The sequence below is a fragment of the Rutilus rutilus genome (assembly GCF_951802725.1).
Source record: "Rutilus rutilus genome assembly, chromosome: 17".
NCBI lineage: Eukaryota > Metazoa > Chordata > Actinopteri > Cypriniformes > Leuciscidae > Rutilus > Rutilus rutilus.
This window is the reverse complement of record NC_140230.1, coordinates 27,551,481-27,575,664: the sequence shown is the minus strand read 5'-3', so window position 1 is coordinate 27,575,664 and position 24,184 is coordinate 27,551,481. Positions and strand designations below refer to the sequence as shown.

The 24,184-nt window shown below is 38.1% G+C and overlaps 1 protein-coding gene across 1 annotated transcript in view; it reads right to left on the bottom strand.

The window, feature by feature from the left end:
* The window catches only part of tsnare1 (T-SNARE Domain Containing 1), a 156,024-nt gene extending 151,083 nt beyond the window's left edge, over positions 1-4,941 (bottom strand). The window contains exon 1 of the mRNA XM_084384969.1: positions 4,839-4,941. The gene's annotated coding sequence lies outside the window, so the exon portion shown is untranslated. The remainder of the gene's footprint in view (positions 1-4,838) is intronic.
* Between the last annotated feature and the right edge of the window lie 19,243 nt (positions 4,942-24,184).

Here is a 24,184-nt window from a genome sequence, read left to right as displayed (position 1 = left end):
CATGCTCCCTACATTAAACCAGCTGCCTGTAATGAATAAAAAAAAAAAACTTTTTTTTTTTCATCGTTTTAATGATTTCCTGTTGCGGCTGCGATCAAGTTTCATTCTCGCGCAGCTTGTTTAGTATCTTCACGAGCGTGTGTTTTCTGCTACGTGTGTGCGCCGTTCTCTTTGTTCCGTGTGTGTGTATGTCGGCGAGCTGCGCTCTCTGCTCCGTGTTTGCGCGCTGCGCGTTCTGCTCTGTAGTTAACGGCCCAAATGCTCGTATCATGTGCCGATCGGCGATCACGCACTGGAAAAGCAAAGTCCGCTCAAATAACGTGAAATTTAGAGGTGGATAAACGCACTTTGGAGGTGGGCAAACGCTATTTCCAAATTTTGGGAGGTGCGTAAACGGCGTTTACGTGCGTTTAGCCTCCACTACATCCCTGGTCGAAGTCCACAGTAGTCGATTGTCGAGTTCACGACTACTAACTCGACAATCGACTACTTTGGACTTCGACCGAAAACAGGATGTAAACACAGGTATGAGCGCTGGCTGAATAAACATCATTTTTTATATATTTAATCTACTGCAGTCAGATTAACCCGCGTTCACCCCGAAGGAATCACTCACATGACCTGTGCACTTGTAATGACACATCAAGGATGTTAAGAAGCTAAAAGCAGGTTTAAAACTTGCCCCATTGAAGTCAACAGGGTGCAAATTTTAAAAAGAGGATAACACGGTGTAGGAAACACAGATTTTTGTCGTTGTTCTCTGTACTGACAGCACTGACAGTGGGCTTCACTTTACTAAGGCGGCGAAGTTGGTAAAAGCATGACTTGACAACAGCTGAAAACTGTTTGTCAAACTTTAAACTGGAGTCAAATAGGAAGCCCAGATTCCTGGCACACTTTGTGTTATATGGGGTGAGAAAGCCAAGATCAAAATTGACCGGAGTTCTTCTTTAAAACGCCCTCGGAATTGAAAGGAACAGAAACTAATATTCACTGGGTAGTCATATACAATTTCACCGCTAGATGGGGGAAAATATCACACAGTGTAGCTTTAAACACTCAAATTTACTGAAGTGTCAGCAATTAGCAATTAGCAGTTTTGCAACCCTGCACAGCTACTCGGCCACTTCATTTCCTTGTCCGACTGAAATAAAACAAAAAATTTTACAAACTGTTTCATATGTGTGAACTGATTAGAATTGCATTTGAAAATACATTTAATTAGCTTATGACCATTAGATCAAAGCCAGCTTGTGAGGTTTCGAAGGTCTATGAAGCCCCGGTTTAGGTGGCTAGCCAGGTCTGTTTCAGTTTAGTTTGCGCCAACCCGGTGTTTTATGCACCGTAAAAGTGTCTTGGCTATTAGCTGTGTACATCGCCATAATAACTTGCGCTCCAAGGCTTACCTGCACGTTGTTCTGGGTAAGAAATCTCAAACTGAATTTGGACCAATCAGCTGTGAGCAAAGTGACATCTCCCCAGTTTCGCTTGCTATAATCCATTACACATAAGCAATTTTAGTTTAACAATTATTATTACGCATTTAGTTTATATGTATATAAATATGTACAGATAATATGTAATATAAATATGTTTTAGAATAAATAGATAAAGCTTTAAAATGGACTACATGTGAGCTTACATATTCAAATCTATACCCATAGGCCTATTACCAACTACATACCTATTTAACTTCACAACTTTTGCTTGCACTGATATAGCAAAATATGTTCTTCTTGCTGTGTAAAAACATTTATATACTTAATATTCTTTAAAATCTTAATCTTCAGCAGAAGAGAGATTTGAACGCGCTGACTCTCTCAAGAGAAGCGAATCTCAGTTTTGCATGTTTTAACACAGGTGATTGGCTGTTCGCTACTGATGTCACACTTGCTTGTGCACGCTCTCCATGAACTCAGGATTAAAGCCTGAGTTGACAGAGAGAGTTGGTGATCAGCGTCATGGTACCAACAAAGCCTGATTGGATTGATTTGTCAACTCAAAAAGTTTCCTGTAACCCTGAGTTTGTTCAAAAATAAAACCGACATACATACATAAGCACCAGACAAGCCAAAAAGCACTCAATAGAATAAAACAGGAATCCAGGAAGACAAACTATAGAGTGTTAAAAGCCAAGGTGAATAAATAAGTCTTAAGATGAGATTTAAAAGTACAGATAGATGGGGCATGCCTAATAGAAGGAGGAAGGCTGTTCCACAGCTTCGGCCCAGCAGCGGCAAAAGCTCAATCACCACATTTTTTAAGTTTTACTTTAGGAACTGTGAGAAGGCCAAGGTCACAGGATCTCAGGTTTCTAGATGGAGTGTACGGAATCAAAAGATCCGTTAAGTATTGAGGTGCCAAATTATTCAGGGTTTTGTAGACAAATATTCAAATTTTAAACTCAATCCTATACTTTACCGGATGCCAGTGCAGAGACATTAAAATAGGTGTTATGTGGTCGTACTTTTGCTTCCCTTCAAGTGCTCTAGCGGCTGCGTTTTGAAACAACTGCAGACAAGAGATGGAAGCCTGACAAATGCCATAATACAAAGAATTACAGTGGGCTTCACTTTACTAAGGCGGCGAAGTTGGTAAAAGCATGACTTGACAACAGCTGAAAACTGTTTGTCAAACTTTAAACTGGAGTCAAATAGGAAGCCCAGATTCCTGGCACACTTTGTGTTATATGGGGTGAGAAAGCCAAGATCAAAATCAAAAACACAGTTTTCCTTGGGGCCGAAAATAACAAACTCAGATTTATTTTCATTTAAGTTTAAAAAATTGCTTGAAAGCCATGACTTAAGTTCGTTTTGGCAAGTTCAGTTTCCTGTGTTTTCTTTGTCCATGCTCATCTGTTGCCATGGTTTTTGATTTGCCTTGATGTGTCTCACCTGTGTCTTGTTAATTACCTTGTTGAGTCCCAGGCTGAATCCGAAATCGCCCCCTATACCCTTAAATAGGACACCATATGAGGGCACAGCCATTTGTAATGGTGTCCGAAACCATAGTGGATGTTATAGAGTGCACTCAATCAATCCCATAATGCACCGCAATAACAAGTGACCAACTGATGTACATCCAACGGTTAGAGGATACTCATAATGCACTGTGAGGGTTGTCCCGAATGAATTCCCGCCTCTCGCCAGAAGTAGGCGCCCGGAGCTGAATTATCCATCCAAACCGCTGATCAAATCTGTGTACAGCGTAATATCATACAGGTATAAATTCATTTTGGATTGATTATTAAATAAGGTTTATACATGCTAGTTTCCATGAAAGAACTCAAGATAAATCTTTTCAGCTTCCTACTGGAGCTGCCGGTTTCAAATGATTATTAAACAGAAAGCACAAACTATGCAAAAATGGCTGGCCTTCCGGCGCACCCAGTGTCCGATTCGCTCACTCATTTTCATTTACTCCTTCAAGTGAACTAGAGGAGTAATGTAGGGAATAGTGAATGGGGGTATGGGGCTGATTTCGAACAGTTTCCCTAGGCTTTATCCATTTTTAGATGTTAGTGGCTGTTCTGTCTGTGGTTTTGGAGAAGTTCTAAGTAACCTGAGTTTTTGTTATTTATATTTTGTTACTAAATTAGACTGCTGCACATAGATCCTGCTTTTCATCCTTTTCAACCACACTGTTTTCAACCAGCTTTTTGACAATTATAATATTAAAATCACCCCAAATAATTTGGTGATAGGCAGATTTTGGTAGATAAGCATTAGCCATGTGGGCAAGCAACATATATCTCCCAAAATGTTGGAAATAGCTATGAAACTTGTTATCAGTGTGCATTGTGCAATAAATAAATAATGTGATAAAATCAAGGGCTGTAATTTAATCGTATTATAAACTATTATGTAATCATAGAAATAAAAACATATTGTGTTAAAGGCAGAAAACATATTATAATAATTGCAACTTCCTTCTTAACAGATGAGTTTCCCATTTGCCTCAGCAGAGAGAACATTATGATATATTATGAGCAATAATAGAGTGAATGAGAAAAGACAAGATCAACATTTGAAAGAACCCCCCCCCCCCATTATATATATATATATATATATATATATATATATATATATATATATATATATATATATATATATATATAATATGTAAAACTTTGAACTTCCTTACACTCAAATTGCAATTTTTGTTTGCCACTTCAGTTCAAATTTGATTCAAAGTCAGTAATTAAGTTTTTAATTTAAAAGGCATGCTCAATTAATTTCTGAAAGACACACAACCCTGTAATTGTGTAAAATAATGTGTAGACATATTTTAGCATCGTGTGCATGTTCACAAAAAAACATTGTCAACAAAGCTCAGTACACTTGACCAACACTGCAAAACAAAAGATACCCAAAAGGAAAACAATGGGTTATTATGCAAGATCTACTTAACGGAATGGTCAGTTGAACAGTCAACAAATGAATCAACCAAATTTGACTGGCCATCAAAAGAAGACAAGACAAGACACACACATGCACACAACAGCTCTCCACAAAAAAATCCAGCCCATTATGCAGCCATGATAAACCAGAAAACACAACTGCAGACTAACACAGAAATACATAAATACAGTCTTCAGCCCACATAAAAGACGGGACACTATGTTTATATTTATTACATCACATGCAATTATCCCAAAACACACTGTTCTTTCTGAATGACACGATAACGACAGAGCATCCTTTCAGGCCTACCCTCCCCCTTCCTCTCACCTCCTCTCCATCCTTAAACAATGACCTCCGCCTGACACAATCTCAGCAAAAAAGAACAATCCATTTAACCAGAGCATAAACTGAACAAAGCTAATTGTCATACTTTACCTTTTTTTTTTTTCCTTGAGAGAGCACTTAGCCTTAGCACTCAAATCAGATGCAGGAGAACCTTTCAGATTCAACCCCGGCTAACAACATCACATGACTCTGTACCATCTGCTCCTTGCTTATAATCATGTGACCTGAATGAAAACCAGGGATTATGGGACATGTAGTTTAATCTTAAGAATGCATTAAAAGTGTCATTTGTGATTTAGATTTAATCACTTATACAAATTCCCCAAAAAATGTGACAGCAAATGCATATATTAATAAAAACTTGAGGAATTGTTATAATTATTTTAAATAATTATATAATAAAAAATAAATTAAATAAAAAATAATTTTGTTCACAATTATGGGAATTTTGAAATGCATTTAAATAATAATAATAATAATAAAAAAAAATATATATATATATACACTTTGCATAGTAGAATCTAAATGATTAAAATACATTTTAATACAAATACAGAAAAGGCTGAACTGAGAAAATGACCTTTCTGGGTCGGGCTGTAAATATTACATTAGCACGTGTCTGTGTATGAATGTGTGGGGGGTTGGTGGGTCAGCAAACGCCTCTGGGTTAAAGGAGTATACAGACATAAAGGAGTATAAAGGAGTAAGACAGCCCACTGTCCTCGTATTCCCTCCTGCTACACACGCACATTTCTCCTAGAAAGTGGATGGAATTGTTAAAAAGCCTCCGAGTGGGGCTGTACACAGAAAAACTGAATTAAGTGAAAACAGGATGTCACTCCCGCCACCCCTTGACCTTCACACACTCACACCGTCTGCATATGCAATGCATGTCAACCTCAAGCCTGGATCTAGGACAGTGCCAGGACCACCGGCCAAATGCAACACTGAGAAATCATCATCAACAGAATGGAACCGGCAGTAATTCATGTAATACAGCCAAGGAAGAGGCAACTCCTCTACTTCACTGTCATTAGCTGAAGTCAAAAAATATGTTTGCAACCTAATAAATAAATCATTAGAAAATGGTGGAAATGGACAGACTAATGGCATAGTAAACAACTCTTCATTACTTTCGGTCATATCCAAATGGAAATTAAATGGACATAATAATCTGTAAGAGAGCTGTTTTTTAATGACCACTCAGCTCTGTACATTGAAGGTCCAGTGACCGTCATGACACCTGCAGTGTTTACATGGGGATTTAAAAAAAATGTCTGTAAAAGAAATTGGTAACACTTCAGTTTAGGGTCCAATTTTCACTATTAACTAGTTGCTTATTAGCATGCATTTTACTAAGATATTGGCTGTTTATTAGTTTTTATATAGCACATGTTAATGCCTTATTCTGCGTGACCATATTCTACATCCCTTAATTCTACCTAAACTTAACAACTACCTTACTAACTGTTAATAAGCAATAATTAGGAGTTTGAGGCAAAAGTGGTAGTTAATAGTTAATTAATAGTAAAATTGGACCCTAATCTAAAGTGTGACCAATAAATTAATTATATTAATATATATATATTAATAGCCATACTGTACATCACATTCAGATCCCTCATGTTACCGTATCCCAGGATCTATCGCTTTTACTGTATTATAATTTATATTAATCACTTTAACAGTGATTTTAACTATTATACATGCATAATGATAATTAGCAGGTACAAATAAAGCTACACAAATATGCTTGCTTGCTACAATATTATTAGTCATAGTATATATATATATATATATATATATAATCTTTAAAAAGACAGTAATGTTATTGTTGATAAATAATTTTATTTATATCGTTTTTAAAAAGTAAGATAAATGCTTAAGTGTTGTTTCCTATGCCAGAGAGGGAACTGAAACTATATATATATATATATATATATATATATATATTTTTTTTTTTTTTTTGAAGCCACAAACCACTGCTCTACAGCTATCTACTGTTTCTCATTTGGTTTTTATGTCTGACAGGTGCGCATGTGTGATACAGATTCCGAGGTCACTTCTAAGGAGGTAGATGTGGCCCTTGTGTTTCCTTACACTGACTGTGGGAGAGCTGTGGTGATAGAACATGAAATGAACCAGCATGCAACAGTCCCCAGACTGAATTATAGATGCCGCCCATCTGCTGACAGAGGAGCAGTCTGTCAGGCCTACTCAGTGTCACCACTCTGGGGGCTCAGAGATCCTGGCCCATTCATTCTCACCTCCTGCTGAAATAAGAGAATCACCTCTTGACCTCTTCTCTCTCGGAGAAGTGAGGTTTTTCAGCAGTGAGAATGGTATAATTAACAAATCAAAGCAACTAATTACTAACAGTTAATGGTCATTATATTTACAAATAATTCACAAAGCCATCAAATATACAGTAATTTAAAAGCAAAAGTGTGAACTTTTTTATATAGGCATATGCATTTACATACTTCAATATTTTGTGTCATTTTGACCCAGAAACACATTTTGCTTCAAAAAAAGCTTTCTAATTATATAATTATTGCGTTTCTACTCCAATCCGCTTGCCAAGATCATTTAAATGTTGGCTGAGACTTTCCTTTTTGCTTTAGTACATAAACTCAGAATGTGTTTCTGGGTCAAAGTGACTATGCAAAATTATGCCAAATTGACTGCAATTTCTACTCACATCTGCCTTATTTAAAAGAAGAACCAAACACAGCTTAGTTGACCTGAAGAAAAAAGAAAGAAAACATTTTTATTTATTTTTTGCCTTGACATTGCACTCAGCTTGTCAGCTATTTACATAAATTATAAATTATAGCAATATGTAAATATTTGTATTATTATAAAATGTATTATTTGATCTATTATTATTATTATATATTATTTAAATATATTAAATATTATACAAATATATTTTAAATATATTAATATTAGTAATTTTGTATAAAATTGTAGCAGATTTCATTATTTATATAAATGACCTGCAAGGCAGTCTGGTAAAATCTCGAACATTTATTTTGATGAAAAACAGAAGGAAGACCTGTGAAGTGCCTGTGTGTAGCTGATAACAGTTTTTTATTTTAATACGAAATATAAAGAAATATATGGAGGAAACATCAGTATTACATTTGTCACGTCTGTTTTATTTAAGCTAAGTTTGGTTGCCCTGCGAAATCTTTTGCATTTAACTGCTGTATGTCTGAATTCCTGTTTGTTTTTCCCCAAGTGAATTTTACATTTCCCACAAAATGCAAACCCTTCTCAAATTATAATTTGTGTTTCTACGATCAATAGTGACTTGGACTCCTGTTTGACCATTCATTTATGAATAACTCACACAGCCCTGTCCACAACCAAAAAGCAAAACAGTCCTTAGTCAATATCCTTTGACAAAACCATTAGGTATCAAAAGACTAATAAGGCAGAAATGGAAGGGGATGCATTATGACATGCCGTAAATAAGTGCTAAGTAGCATTAACATGCAGGGTTTAATTCCCACTGTGCTAGCAGGGTGTTTGTGAATACGATAAATGTGAATAATATTTTCACACTTAAAAATAGCCTTTCTTATCTGTAATTTTCTCTTTCTATTGTGTGGAGCCCTTAGCACATTGCTAAATCTGTAAACCTCACTTCTGTGTCAAATCTGGCAGGGGAGGACTGTGTAAATATTTTTTAAGTAAAAATTTGCACTTTTGTATGCACATGTTGGTGAGCCATTTACAAGTATGCGCCAAACCCTCCATTATCTTGCTGAATGAGAGCTCATATTACCACTCATCAGACCAATCTACCATTTCAGGACTCAAACCTGGCTGTTCCCCATGGAGTACAACAAACACACCCAGCTGGCTTATTTCTATCTGAACATGAACATACAGTAAACCCACTCACTTACAATATGGTTTAATATATTCTCCTGCCAAACTGTGCCAACAATTTTAGCCTCACAAGCTGATGTGCCCTGACACTAGCTTCCATAAGGAGAATATAGAAATTATATTTCATTTCACAAATACAGTGCCAAGTGTGCTTCTCTGCCATCCCAGACTAAACAGAGATTTAATTTGTAACAGAGATGTGGTCTCTCAGGTGGGAGTGGGTTGTGCAGCTGGTTTCATTTTATTACCCATGCACAGTTATCTGGCCATGATAATAATACATAATAAAGTGCAGGTAATGAAATGTAATGATGCATAGTTTGCTCTGAAAAATGAGCGGAACAAACCAGAACCGATTATCACTCACCCCTGACAACGGGTACCTGGGTTTTGACCTGTAAATCTGCCAAGAAGTCTGGCAGGATATAATGCAACCCACACACTCACTTAAGCCCAAATTATAAAAAAGAGAGCTTTATGTATGCTGTTCTTATGGGAGAATAATTAAAGGTAAGAAATAAAATGCCCGACTCTCACAATGCCAGAGACCAGGGTTCGAGGCCCGCAGAGAGCGGGGCGAGTAGGTCCTGGGTGAGGGGTTACATTGGTGCCGTGACCCGGATGGGAGTGTGGTTTAGGGGGGTGAGTGTAACGGAGGCCTAGCAGTCGCTGTGCGAGTAAAACCTCACTTCCCTGATGTCAAGAGGCGCTCTAGCGAGTGATACTAGAAGCACCCGTTTTTAGCCTCCTTGTTAGAGCGCCCGACTCCCACGCCGGAGACCCGGGTTCGAGGTCTGCACTGAACAGAGCAAGAACGACCTTTGATTTCCAGGGTGATCTCTGTGAACACATGAACCAGTGTCTATATGGTTTTTATCTGATCTGGGATCAGTTTTATACATTTGTAAAAAAAAAAAAGAATAAAAAAAGAATAAAAAAAAAAAGGCATATTTGTAAAGTCTCATATTGGCCTGATTAAACAAGCTCTCCATAAAACAAACACAACAAGCCGTTCAATTTAATAAAATAACACAAATTATACAGACACTTCTTGTTTAATGGTATTAGATGATTTTTTTATGGTATTTAATAGATTACACTTTCAATAAAACACTTGAAATTGGTTTGTAAAAGGTATGTTATGCATGCCAATTTGGGCTCTTCGAAAGAGGGAATCAGTTTGTGAACCAATTGATTAAAAGTTGTGTGCGTTCGCCGGCTTTGAAAACAAATGCACATGATCAGAGGGAGAAGATGAGAGGGGGGAGAGTTGCCAACGAGTTTTTACGCCAGTGTTGTCAAATATCTATTCCGAAGCTGTAGGGGGAGCTCCTGTGAGCAAAAAGCGAAATTGCCAAAACTGCTTAGCGCCGCTTTAATTTCGTTGTGTTGTGAACTTATGTTTGCTTTTTAAATTTCGTTGTGTTGTGCACTACTGGGCCACCTTATGCAGCACTCTATAACCTATACATTTCACTAAAATGATGTTTAGATAAAACTCAGGAAATCAGAAACAATTGTAGGCTATGTCTGCACAGAGAGATGAAAACAAAGATAAAGGTAACCTTAATGAGTTTTAGCCGCGAGACTCGGGGAGATTTTGTTCCAGTGGAATAACATCTTAAACATTGTTAAGATTTTGGCGGCTTTTATGATCCAGTCACCTCTGGCAGCAAGTTCACTTTAACTGCACCCTATGGACAATGTCTTCTTATTGGGTTAAAGTTTCAATAAGCAACCAGTTCAGGCGCTCCCACTGGCTGCTATTACACATTGTGATTTTCTTCAAAGAATGCTGACACAATTAAGAAATGGGGGGTGAAGGAATTAGATGACATTAATTAAAAGGACTGAAATGAAATCGGCACCAGTCTATTCTGTGAGCTGCCAACAGTGGTGCGGTGATTTACATGAATTGTGGACTTAAGCGTTTCTGTGAGGAGCCGGCTGAAAGGTTAATGCCGAGGTCCCCGTCTTCCACTCACATCCTGCGGAGAGAAGCATGTCTGCCGCTTGGCAGTCTGGGATATTGTTTCTGTGGGTGAAAGATAATGGATTAGGTCCAGCAAGGGGCTAAGAGGGAATTTTGCGGAGAGATGAATGAGGTGACACGAGGCAGTTCGAGGTGGCGGTAAAAATACTTTCTGATTCCACGCGAGGTGGAGGAGTTGTGTGGAGGAGTGTGCGTGGATTGTTTTTCTATTTGACTTCACTCTTAAACGGCAGACTTTGTCATGGTTAAGATTTAATAATATTGTTCTTAGCTTCCAACTTCCGTTAAGTGAATGAAAATGAAAACTTAATGAATCCCGCGTGCTCTTTGAGAGTTCTGATAATAAGAGTGAGGCGCTTTGCCAGAGCGTTTATTCCTATTGATGCTGCACTGAAACTGCTAACATGCCACATATCCCATTATCATTTCTCACCAAGACACAGATGCATAGAAAACCTCTTACGGGGGCACATTTCCCCAAACCTCCTCAGCAGATATGCAGACCAGACTATGAGAAGACGCTCAGCACATTTATGGAATGTTACTAAAACACTTTTTTTACGAAGAAGGCCATCTTTTCCCACTTATGCCAAAACAACATTTGCATCCGAGTCAGCACTCTGAGCTCTTTTGACTCCAACGCTTGCGTTTTGAAATTAGGGGTGCGTATATCACTTAAGAAGCGCCCATAGCATTTTAACGTTCCACATACACACTCGCGCTCATCCGGTTCCAAACACACGTTTATTTCAAAACAAGGGCACGGAGAGAGATTTGAGTTGGAATTGCAAATGTGAACAGCAGGAGCTTGGTGTAATCCAAAAGACTTTATTCATTGGGAACGCCGGCTGGGTATTGGCACTCGCACACAGTTTGTAATTTTCAGCTTTTCGGCATCAACTACATTCAGTCCTCGCTCTGCGTGAGCGCCCAAAGCTACAATGAAATGTTAAATTACCTCTGGATGAATTTGAAGTTTGGAATAATGGCCCGGGACTGCATGCTCGGATGTCCACTTGGACGTGATGGTTGTCCCGCTGTCCATCTTCAATCTCATATTCGCACCTTGTTATTATGGTGCTTTACTACGTGTCCATCACATTCCTGGCAAAGCATTTAAAGCTGGCTAAAATATGAGGAATATGAATAAAAAAAGAAAAAGAAAAAAACGATCCACATACACACCTAGCAATGCAATCTGCTATAATGATCCACCTGAAAAGTGAAAATATCACAATAAAACCTTAGTAGGATAAGGTGTCAACCATTTTATCTAAATAAAAAAAAAAAAAAAATGTAAACGCCATTTCCACCACAGAACACTCTCCAACACTGCATCATTTAAGCAGGAACGATACTGAATTTGTCATTCATTTCAGAAAGGATTTGCCATCACTTTCAGAAAAAAAGATATAATTCTCCTGTGGTATATGTTGGACATTGTTAGTGCGCAACGTAAATAAACTATTACGACTGTGATTTTAAGAGAGTTTACTTTCTTAAAGTCCACAGGGCCAAAAGTGCCCATAGTTGAAGAAATAACTAGAAACTTAATTTTCTCACCAACCAATGAAAAAGTAACAACAGGATAGCACACTATTAGCATTCTATCCTAGAGGGCTAATGAGCGAGGGAAAGCATCAATACAACTTTTATCAGTAGCATCAGTATTGAAGTGAAGGGTCCTGCTCTAATGAAACCAAACGTTTGTCCCTGAGTGGAGAATAAATCCATATGCCACTAGATTCCAGGTTACTTCAATCATTTTAAGGAACTGTGAGTGAAGGTATTGCTCTCATTAGCGTATATGTCTTTGAGATTCTTCAGGTTTGTTCTGGAAGTTTAAAGGACTCATTTTTTAACACCAAACCCTCTCAAGGTTGAGGCTAATTTGTTATAAGGAAATTGGCACTGTGATTTAGTTACAACCTTGTAGTCCCATCAGTGCAGGTTCAATTATCAAGCTTATTTATTACTTTCAATAAAAGCTTGACACTTGACATTAAGCACAGACTGCACAGTTCTACAATTACTCTCTTTAGTTAGGAATCAACAAGCCAGGGCATGTGTTGGTGCTTAAGCTTGTGTAATGAATGTGATCATAATGGACATGCAGCACTTTGGCGGAGAGGTTCTTTACTGCCCGAGCGACCTCTCCCTTATAGTCCCCCTCTGTTTTAAATGCCACTTGCAAATGCTTTCCAGGCCAACTTAAAAATCCATTTCCCTATTCACTTCCCCATTCAAAGCCCATTCGTCTTGCCGGTATTCCTGTGTTTTGCGTATCGATTTGCTGCTTTGATCTCATGTGGCGAGCTACAGGCTGAAGGGGACCTTCAGAGGAGCGGGGCCATATTGGAAATCTCTCAGCCCTGTAATGCTCTGCTTTTCCAGTTTTACAGGACGTGGCTACAACACACATTCATATTTTTAAAGGATATGTTGGTTAATGTAGGTGTTGGCTAATCTAGGTGAACAATATGAATAACAAAGGTGAAAAAAAGATATCCGAATTCCTTGTCCCATTAGCCTTTTTTTTTTTTGTCCCCATGAGGAAAACAGCTTATAAATCATACTAAGCGATGTTTTTTGAAAATGTAAAAATGCAAAAATGTCTGTGATGGGTAGGTTTAGGGGTAGGGTTAGTTTAAAGGGAATAGAATATACAGATTGTACAGTATAAAAATCATTATGTCTATGGAATGTCCCCTTAGATATGGAAGAGAGAGAGAGAGAGAGAGAGAGAGAGAGAGAGAGAGAGAGAGAGAGAGAGAGAGAGAGAGAGAGAGAGAGAGAGAGAGAGAGAATAAGCAGTAATGGATGGATTACATTTTTTAAATTATTTTTTTTATAGTTGTATTAGTATATAAGAATATACTATACCACATACAACATAAAGTGTAGAAAGTTTAAATTGTTAATAAAAATGTACATTGAAAGATTACTAATACAAATATTATAAATAAGTATCGTATACATCATTAAATTATTAAATATAAAGTAGTGTTTTATTAGTGGTTTCTGGTCTAACTTTGTCATTGTTTGTACCACATTTTTCATTAAAATATATTTAAGAAATATTTAAAATATTAAATTAATTGGCTTCAAAAACTTGTAAATGTAAAAATAATTTAGCCGTTTGCTTAACTAATTAAACAGTCTAATACAACAATTCTTGAAAAATTTGATTTCATTGTGTAAAATCAGTGTCAGTTGGGACTGCATTTTTTCCTTTGGATTGTTGATGTTTCATACATTTTTTGGTATTCAGAACAGTTTATGTCGGTGATTTGGATCTTAGGGATGTGTAAAGGTATAAAGTCTATACATTTACTGAATATTCTCGTATATTGTTTTTATCAAAGGGTAATTGTTAGATGTATTGCGTGAAGTTAGATGTATGTAGAAGTGTGTATATTCAGTGAAGTTTTTTTAATTCACATTTAACTTTATCTATTTTATTTAAATCAGTTATTTACCACAAAGTATTTAAGAAAACTTATTTCCAGTTTATGGAGTCACTATATGATTGAATTAAGCCAAAGAGTGTCGATAAGTTTACTAGCTTGATTACTGTTAAACGATAATTATCTTGTAGCTTAGCAGTTTCAAAGCTAAGCATGAAAATATCAGCAGCCAGACATGCTGACCTGTGTATCACACCTCAGACTGTGAAGACATCCTTTTACAGACGTCTGTCATATCCGTGTAGAAATGCTGATGCCTTGTCACACATGCCGGCTCTTTATTATTGAATCGTTCAGCATATCGTTCGATCAGATGACTGAGCTGACAACATCTATATCAGCGCCTCAGCAGGGGCTGTGGAAGGACCATACAGTAAACACAATATATAAGAATAAGAGTGACTGGGCAAAGGGTGACACGTCAACCATGTGAAGAAAGAAAACACCCTGACAGGTGCCAGGAGCGCAAAGGATCGATATATGATGCTCAGCTAACAAGCATTTATATTTAGCCTCCAGACAAGTGTCAAAGCGTGTCTGCGTGGGCTCCCACTTGCTGAGAAACTTCAATTTCTGCTTCTCTGTCATCTCCTTCTCACCTAGCAGGAGTGGGGATAGACCTGTCGGGGTGTGGAGAGTTTGGTGCTGAGAAAATCCAGGGAAGTGACACTTTCACTTAGTAAAACAGTCACACGCGATTCCATGGTTATTTGAAGACAATGAACAGAACGACATTCATGTTGTTTATGGGGCCTACTGTATATAATTTGCAGTTCATTAACTGCTATTAAACACTCCAAATTTCCATGCAATGTCATGGAAGAACCATTTTTTGGTCGCTCTGAGTCCATTCCAGGTTTTCCATTTCTCACTCTGAGGGGAAATCCTTTTTGAACTTCTGGTTCCATCATCAATCGCAAAGTTAATTGGTTTTTGATTAAATGCCTAAAATAATGTCTGTGGTTAACACAAGCTCATGTTCCCATTTTATTCTACAGCATAAACTGCATCAGTAAAACCCCACTCTAAATGGGACTACAGAGGTTGTTGGTACATTAAACGTCAAAGCTTTTAACAGGTAAACTCATCTACTCACTAGTCCACTTTTACAGTTTCATGTTTAGACTTGTGCTCTTGTAAACTATTTGGTTACACTTTATTTTGATGGTCCACTTAAGACATTCTGGCTCGGTTTCACAGACAGGGCTTAGGCCAGGGGTGCCCAATCTCCAACCCTAATCAAACACACCTGAAGCAACCAATTAAGGTCTTCAGGATCACTTGAAAATTAAAGGCAGGTGTGTTTGATTAGGGTTGGAGATGAAATGTGCAGGACAGTCGATCAGCAGGAGCAGGATTGGGCACCCCTGGCTTAGACTAAGCCAGGATTAGTTCAACCAGGACATTTAAAGGGGACCTATTATGCAAAATTCACTTTTGCATGGTGTTTGGACATAAATGTGTGTTGGCAGTGTGTGTACACAACCACCCTATAGTGATAAAAATCCACTCACTCCTTTTTTATTAATCCCCATAAATCATCAGCAGTGTCTCCCAAAGACCAGGGGCACGTTCAAATTCAAAACGGTGAGCAACGTTTTGCTACGGTTTCCGGGTTGAACGTCATGTTTCCTGGAAACGGCCTGCACCGGTGTGCAACGGGGTTTGAGATACGTTTTCTCTTGTTTGGTGGGTCTGTCAGAACTGCAGTCCAATCAGCAGAAACATGTATATAAAACACGCGCATTAAAGTGAACTCGCACAATGGGTTCAAGGAAAGTAATTTACAAATGTGTTCGATGCAGCTCGGTATACGCAACAACTGAGAATATTAGAAGACATGTTTGTCGTAAGTTTTATTGTAAAAATATAGGATATCAACATAATGATGTAGTTGTTTATATTTTTAGCTTCATTGCAAGTGTATGACATTTGGTATAGAAATAAACAATGGTAATTAAGTGCTTTTCCTTAAAATGAGAAAGAAAATACAGGGTATTAAAACAGTATGAACTACAAATAAAGTCAGTATGTGAGGCTAAATAGATGTGTTTTAGTCTGAATTAGGTAAGATGTGTGCTTCCATTTCAGTTTCAGCAATCCCTTCACTTGATTGGGATGTTCTCTTTTGTTCTGGGCGGCAAGTGCAGTAACTGTGACATCGGGCATATTTTGTAGTATTAAACACATATTTATACCGACTTCATCAGGCTCCGAAAATTCTTCACAAAGAACACAAAGAATGGCCTTCTCAGCTGCCATAGTTGCAACTCTTGCGTCATCAGAACAGTGTGTTCAACGCATCACCGTTTCTGTTTAAAAAACGTTGTGTAAAGCCTAGTTCACACTACGTGATTTTAAAACGTCGGGCTGAACTGTGCGGTTCACACTACATGACTTGCTCTCTGTGAAATCAGGAGTGTTCAAGTTGTTGAGCTGTTCACACCACACGACACAACGTGATTGATCCGCAACAGGAGGTAACGCACTACACGAGTTGACAACAACTCTGTCACCCAACGATTCTATCTTGTCTGCAAAGCAGGTTTAAATATTGCCCCATTGAAGTCAACAGGGTGCAAATTTTAAAAAGAGAATAACACGGTGTAGGCAACACCGATTTTTGCCGTTGTTCTCTGTATTGACAGCACTCCAAATGTACAAAAAAATGAGCTCAATGTTAAAATTGACCGGAGTTCTACTTTAAACTTTAACTGAGTATCCTCTTACTACACAATAATATATATCACAATAAACAGAATTACAGTAAAAATATTTAGTTTACATTTCAACCTATAACATTTAGATAATGTAAAAATAACATTTTCGCTCACCTGGCTGTTTGAGAGCGTTTGTAATTTCCGTCCACCTTTTCTTCTTCCGTGTTTCTTTGAAAACCGCGTATTTACCCGCGTATTTACCCGCGTATTTACCAGGTGACCTCAACCCATGCCCATGCTCTGATTGGCTGTAGCTCATGACATCAGTGAGGTTGAGTCGTGCGACAGCTCTGGATATCTAGCATGCTAGATATTTTTCTGGGCTCGGCGACGCGTCTGCGAGCGTCTTTAATGCGGCTTTTGTTGGCTCTTTCATACTAACAGATTGGCGAACGTTCATCGCCCGCTAATCCCCCGCGATTTGCACGCGATAACACCCTGACCTGTCGGCAAGCTCAACGATTTGCAAATCGGGCTTAAATCGGGCTTAAAATCATGTAGTGTGAACTAGGCTTAAGTTGTTTTCAGAATGCGGCTTTAGTGACGTCCCTAAAGCCACAGGCCCCGCCCACGAGTGTTGACAGACACTGCCGTTTTAACATAGAGCCGCCCTGATCTAGTTCACAGCAAGTTGTACACATCCGCCATTTCTGCACTGAGGAGAATGTCTCCCAAGCGGTGTTGTGCGGCTGGATGTATTAATTCACATTGCTCTCTCTCTCTATTTACTCCCGAAATCTGAGCCAGCCGCTGAAGACAAGGTGGATTGATTTTGTATTCGAAGAAAATGCTCCCTCAACTCTACCTAATTTTATGTACTTACGCACTTCTTATACTGTGTTTACTCAGCTCTTAGGTGATTTTCTGGAGTAAAACTGACGTTTCATCTTTTGTGTTATGTACAACAAACTTTATTAAACTCATTAGTATATTTTTGGCCATCATTCGGATGGGGTCTTACAGCAGGCTTAAAAGTGGATATACAAGCAATGACAAATAGTTTATAACCGTAATTAAACTGAACTATACCTGTTCCATCTCCATACAGCATATATTATCTGACTCTGTAGGCATTATTGTCCGACTCCGGGTCGAAATGAACACCGTTACTGTGAGTTTCTGTTTTGATATTATCATCTTTCCGTGAGATGAGATTGTTCTGACACTGAGCGCGAGCTCGTGAGGCTCCGCCCCCTGTGCCGTGCAGCAGCAGCTTATTTGCATTTAAAGGGGACACACTAAAACAGTGCGTTTTTCTCGGGTCCAAAAAGAGACGTTTTAAACATGCTGTAAAAAATGATCTGTTGGGTATTTTGAGCTTAAACTTCACATACACACTCTGGGGACATCAGAGACTTATTTTACATCTTGTGAAAGTAGCTTTTTATAAACATGCCTTAGAAAAAAACATTACTGGTGTGTGCATCTTGAGACAAAACAATGGCATAGGCTATTTTAAGATATGTCAGTGCAAGTTGCGATAATTAAATCAGCTCAAACATGTATTTTAGTCTATGTAGTTGCAAAGATACTTACAGTTAGAATAATGTCTAAAGTGGACCATTGAAATAAAGTGTTACCAACTATTCTACCTCAAACATTCCAACTTGTAGATAAAAAAAAAAAAAAAACCTTTGAAAGTGTTGTTAGAAACTTAGTGATGGTGATTCATTTATAGACTACCTTTAGCATTTTACTTCTGCCAATTGTATTTATACCTAAACCGACAATCAGCATCTCTCACTTACCCCGGTGTGTGTGTCTACACAGGTGTGTGTATTTTTAGAGAATCTTTTGTGTATTGTACTCATGTATATGTCTGTACTGGTTCAGGTGTATTAGTCTGATCGCACCGTAATCTTGCCATTTGCACAAAGAGAAGTGAATAATTACACAGATATCTCTTATTCTCTCATCAGAGGGGCTGATGCTCAGCCTGCCAGTGCTTTCAAAGCATTCTTCTTTATTAGAGAGGGAGAATCCAGCATAATTATCCTGTATTAAGCAGTGAAAGATTTCAGGCTACAAGCAAAGAGGCTTTACTGACACGGTACATTAATTAGGCTGTGTGGATTTTTTTCCTTCTTCTGTTCTGGCAAACCAGGTGCAATCGGTAACAAGAGTCCGTGCGCATAAAACATGGTCAGCAAGTGAGACTATTGTGTGCACAACGTGGAATCCATTTATGACAAATCCATTAAATGCGACAGTCTTCCTGACTGTCTACAGATGTACGTGAGAGAGGGATGATGTGTGTGTGTTTGTATGAAAATAAGCGTATATAATCATTTGGTACTGCTCCAGCTCCTGTGTGCCAGAGGCAGTGTTGGCGTGGTGGTGTGTGACTAACTGGGAGGGGGGTTGGCAAAGGGACTGGGGAAAATGTATGTCAGCTGGGCTGTTTTCTGCTTCCTCCTCGGCATGGAATCCGCCCGGCCGGGGGTACAGTCTTGAGTTATAGAAGATGACTTCATGATTCAGCCTAGACAGTGTGTGTTACTATTGGTGAGATAATTTAACATGAGCTTAACTATAAATAGTCTTAACTGGACAATAGAGCATAATCTGTCTTTAGTTTGTCCGCCATGGTTAAAACCTGTTTGACGGTGCTACGACGCTTTTCCTATTCTAGTTTAATATGCAGAGAGAACTATTATGCCAATTGTAAGAAAGGCATTTGCTGATTCCTCTGAAAAGTGTAAACACTGTGACGCTATCAAATCTACTATATTTGGAACTATATGTCTGTGGGAAGCAAAGGGATTCACACACAAAATAAATCTCAGATTAAAATTTATTATCATCATCATCATCATCATCATAAAATAAAATAGAATAAATAAAAAATAATATAAAAGGGTCATATCACTGAATGATAACAACTCACTCATAAAAGGTGTGTTCAACTCGAAGCAGCGCCGCGCAGGCCGATCGTTGTATGACATTAAAGTAACGCGAGAGTGATTCGAAAGCATTTGGAGCCATCTGCTCTCTGATCGCTTTCGCGGTACTTTAATATCATAAACCGATCGGTCTATGCAACGCCACTTCAAGTCAAACACACTTATTTACTTCATTGAATCAGTGTGTTTGAACGAATCAGTTGACTTTCTTTATAGTGTGCCTCACTCATAAAGAAAGTTACTTGTTTTGTTCCTCAATGAATAAGCATTTTTGGTTGAGTGAATGACTCAATGGCCGCAATTTATCATTGTGTTTGAAAGAATCGGTTGAATGAGTGATTCAATGACTCACTCTCTCATAAAGACAGTCACCTGTCGTCTCCTACTGGTGTGATTATGGAATCTGCAGAAAGAGTCACTGAAACGCAATCTACATTGTTTCCTGTGAAAATAAATGAAATAAATGTAGGCCTATTTGAGATATTTCCCACTTGATTAAATAGCTTTAGACAGGCAATTTACCATAATATAATTGGTCAATATCAATATAATTGGAAGTGTCTTGTATGCCAATGAGATACACAAGATTTTAAGTCCTTCATTATAATTTAATTCAGTTTAATATGCATCCTTGACCAGATTGTGTGTGTGTGTGTGCATCATTGTCTAGAAACTTCTTGTATTTATGTCTTCCTTGTGACAGTGTGGAGATTGCGTATGTAGGTTCTGTGTACGCATGTGAGCGCAGTAGTGTGAATGTTGCACCGTGTTGGTGTGCTTCAGTGAGAAACAATTGGATTGCCCCGTGAACTTGGCTGTCAGGGTACGGACCACCTCAGCTCTTCCATGGCCTTGATGATAAATTTAAAAAATAGCTTTTTTTCACTGAATCAGCATGGCTATAATTGCATGCGACAGAAATGGATTTTCTGTCGCTCCTTGGGTTTATGAAGAGGCTCTGGGAATCCTGTCCAGGTTTTTTTTTTTTTTTTTTACATCGCAGTGTGCCCATTCACCACCATGCGTCCCTATGGGCAGCCTGCTCAGATGCTCTGTGGACCTGATCAATCTGGATGGGCCTTTGTAATTATTATCACTAAACACAGCAAAAAAAAAACACCCATCTAATCAGTCCCACACACACACACACACATACACTGGCAGAGGAAGTAAAGTGAACTGAAAGGCTGAAATTACACATTGGCAGCCCTACACATAAAGTGTCCAATAAAAACTTGAATAGTTGTTATTCAATAATAATTCTGTTAGTTCTTGTGTGCAGAGTGTTCCATGTCTGCCAATAATGTGTTTCCTTTGGACAGATTATAATGTAATAAGTTGCTAAATTAATGCACGCCTTACTTGACTTGGATCAGAGTGTTGATGAGCACAGCAATTATTAAGACACATTAGAACATTAGTGAAAAAAACAAGCAAGGCAATGAGAACAAGCAAACATATCAATATGCAACCAACTTTAGCCCAAAAACATACAGTAGCTAAAGCAGAACTTTATAAGTATTGTAAGGATATTTTAAAGTCGGTTAGTCACATGGTTAGGGATAGTAATTAGTAATACTGACCAACTAACAGACGAAGCTCAGAAGATGCTGATGAGATTTTTTATAAGAAATACATTTCAGTGTACATTAATGGGCATGATTTTCAGTGATTCAGTTACTACACTGGTTTAAATCTCAAAGTTAGTTTAGATATGTGTTTGATTCACTAAAAAGAACAGACTCACAATAGTGATTCCCAGGAATTAGACTACAGTGGCTATATGTTTTTGATTCAGTAAAACGAACTGACTTAAATGAGTCATTTCAGAATCTCACTACCCCGATCACAGTGTATGTGTCACATATATATATATTTATTTGTTTGTTTAGTTTCTTATTCATGGACTTTGAGTTTGCTTATCAGCAGTCACCTGTTTCCTTTGTTTAAGTTCCTTTGTTCCTGCTCTTATCAGTACACATGACATTTCATAGCTCAGCTAATTGGTTGCTGTAGCATCAACAGCCAATGAGCTTGCTGCTCAACATTCAAATACTTGGTTTTGTTTGCTGTTAGCAGTCTGCAGCGCACTTTCAGAAACCCTCCACCTTCCCCAGCTCCACCTGTATAGATCTACTACAGTGCTTATTTCATGTATGCTATATGTGTAGCAGCAGCATGTCTGTGAATATATTGGCAATATAAAGTATCTGTACTTTCTCTACAGCAGCAATAATCAGCAGCAGCTTAGCAGATCTATTCCCCCAAGACCGAAATACATTAGCATTTGCCATATCCATTAACATGCCAATCTATCCAAGATTTGTCATGACAGTACGTGATTTCACAAAGTAGAACATTCCAATTAACCAATCAGATTTGAAGGACAAGTTCACAGTTAATGTCAAGTTTAATCTTATAACAAGGGTTAGGGGCTTCTACACCATACTTATTCACCAATCATTTCCCTCTGAGTTATGGGTAGGGTTAGGTTTAGGGGTGGAATATGGTTAGGACTGTTTTTGTACAGGAATGTTATTCCAGGAAAAAGGTGTTGATCCAGGAACATGTCTTACTTGGCAAAATCACAGTGACTGAGGGGGTAGAGCTGCTGGTGAGGCGTATCTGATTGGTAGCTTATAAACATGGTCTGCTGAGTTGCCTGATTGGTTTGATGATGCCCAGGGACACAACGCTGAATCATATGCGTCTATGAATGGGACTCACTGCGGAGGTTTCGATTGGCTATTAGGATTATACACTGTCTATTTCTCATAAAACAGCTTTGGTTCTAGCAGCAAGAATGCTACTAAAAAGATATTGATGCATTTCTGTTTTTTCTTGTTTTGTTTTTTTATTGACTGCTTGCTGTGTTTCTAAAGCCATGATCCTCCACTCAAATTTTGTAGTACTGTAAAAAGAAAACATCTCAAAGAAGATCTTTCATTTTTCTTTAGCCCTACCTCTCAGATCACAAACATAAACATTTCCCATTACATTCTTTCAAGACCAAATTATATGGAGTATATGCAAATTTCATAATTACGGTATGATTATGATAACAATGATCTCATATGTTTATATTTTTATTTCTCTTAACTAACTTTTGTTCATCTTTGACAGAGCAACCTTTGAGCACTAACATTGTCTTCTGAGTCTTTTCATACTAGTTTATCTGTGTTCCAAATCTAAGAGTACACTGTTCTTTTGACGTCACTCCTTTTTGTTTGCCTCCACAAAGACTCTATAAACATTAATCTTTTATCAGTTTTGAGCATCTTGTGGTGAATTATGCAATGTGCAGTCCAATTCTCCCCAGGCGGCTTCACCTTGCCTGAATGGATGACATCGCAAACTGGCTCCACTTGTCATCAGACGCAGAAAGCTGTGTGTGTGTGTGTGTGTGCGTGCGTGCGTGCGTGTGTGTGCGTGCGTGCGTGTGGTATTTATCTTGCATCACAGACCAGTATAATGACATTGAAAGCATTATAGTTTTAATCATGTCAAATTTATTTCAAAAGCTGTTGTTTGTAGACAGATGGTAAAACCTCAGCTGATTAAAATTATTTTTAGTTGAGATCGTCAAAATTACACTATCTATTATTTATACAACAACTCCCAATGTTACCATGAAATATAAAATTGAGATCAGGATATTATATGAATTACAGGAATTAAAATGAATATTATTTTTAAACCATTAATATACTATTATTATATTACTATATATATATATATATATATATATATATACATATATATAGTGAGGAAAATAAGTATTTGAACACCCTGCTATTTTGCAAGTTCTCCCACTTGGAAATCATGGAGGGGTCTGAAATTGTCATCGTAGGTGCATGTCCACTGTGAGAGACATAATCTAAAAAAAAAATCCAGAAATCACAATATATGATTTTTTAACTATTTATTTGTATGATACAGCTGCAAATAAGTATTTGAACACCTGTCTATCAGCTAGAATTCTGACCCTCAAAGATCTGTTAGTCTGCCTTTAAAATGTCCACCTCCACTCCATTTATTATCCTAAATTAGATGCACCTGTTTGAGGTCGTTAGCTGCATAAAGACACCTGTCCACCCCATACAATCAGTAAGAATCCAACTACTAACATGGCCAAGACCAAAGAGCTGTCCAAAGACACTAGAGACAAAATTGTACACCTCCACAAGGCTGGAAAGGGCTACGGGGAAATTGCCAAGCAGCTTGGTGAAAAAAGGTCCACTGTTGGAGCAATCATTAGAAAATGGAAGAAGCTAAACATGACTGTCAATCTCCCTCGGACTGGGGCTCCATGCAAGATCTCACCTTGTGGGGTCTCAATGATCCTAAGAAAGGTGAGAAATCAGCCCAGAACTACACGGGAGGAGCTGGTCAATGACCTGAAAAGAGCTGGGACCACCGTTTCCAAGGTTACTGTTGGTAATACACTAAGACG